Source organism: Limulus polyphemus, unplaced genomic scaffold, assembly GCF_000517525.1.
Source record: "Limulus polyphemus unplaced genomic scaffold, Limulus_polyphemus-2.1.2 Scaffold924, whole genome shotgun sequence".
NCBI classification, from domain to species: domain Eukaryota; kingdom Metazoa; phylum Arthropoda; class Merostomata; order Xiphosura; family Limulidae; genus Limulus; species Limulus polyphemus.
Window position 1 is genome coordinate 96,500 of NW_013666534.1, and position 1,310 is coordinate 97,809.

Genomic DNA, 1,310 nt, shown 5'->3' on the forward strand with positions numbered 1-1,310 from the left:
GGGCATCAGTAATTTTTTAGCATTTTTAACAAATTCAAAAGATTTAAAAAAATTAGCTATATCCTTTCTGCTGAATCTTAAAATATATTAATATAGAAACAGGATATTTAACAAATGTTTGTGCCTTTAATTTAAATTAATTTTAGTGTGAAAAGTAATTTAGAACATGAATTACAATGACCAAAAATGTTAATCTGACAAATTATTATTTCAAATACTTCTAAAAATGCAATTTAATGATGCTTGTTTTTGAATTTCGCGCAAAGATACACGAGGGCTATCTGCGCTAGCCGTCCCTAATTTAGCAGTGTAAGAAGAAGGCACTTAGCATTACAATGACTTCACAAGATACTTGATTGTAGCTCATTCTTTAAGAAGTATGGTCTGCGACTGGCTTACATGATTTTAGCCTTTAGCAAATTTAAGACACCCAATTTATTTGCTTGTTGGAATTTTGTTGAAAGCTACTCAAAATTAACCATGCTACCCATCCCTAATTTAAAAGTGAAAGACTAGAGAGAAGGCAGCTAATCAACACCACCCACCGCCAACTCTTGGGCTACTCTTTTACCAACGAATAGTGGGATTGACCATCACATAACGCCCCTACGGCTGAAAGGGCGAGCAGGTTTGGTGTGACGGGGTTTCGAACCCGCGACCCTCGGATTGTAAGTCGAGCGCCCTAACCACCTGGCCATGCCGGGCCATTCAATGATGCTTTTTTTATTAAAACATAAAACACTAATTGAAAGCTTGACTAAAATATCTCAAATCGGTGGTTTTCAACCCTTTGTGCAACACCCAATTAAATCAAACTTTCTCTATAGACAGAAGAATTAATGCTATTTGCAAACCATTTATTGCATATTATAAAATTACGTACATTAAATGAAACATTGCATATGGGAATCCTCATGTACAGTTTGAAAGTTCTGGTGTTAAAGTATTTTAAAGTCTTCTCTAACTCAGTTATAAACAAATAAACTGACCTAAGCAACAGTTTGTTAGTTACAGAGTTGTATCATCTGTAATTTTGAAACTGTTCACTTTAAATCAAGTTTCTTATAGAAATTACTCATGAATCACTTCTGTCGTTGATTGAGTTAAAACTAATTTTGTGTTAAAATAATATCTTCTAGCTTTTGGCTAACTTTCTTGTAGAAATAAAATGATTCTGTAACCATCCCTGCAGAAACGTCGAGAGCCAGCACGGGCCCCGGGGCAAACATCCTCGCCGGGCCCCCTTTCTGTCTCTCTTTTTTAACATTTTCAAGAATTTATTAAAAAGATACCTAAATTAGGTCAGCCAC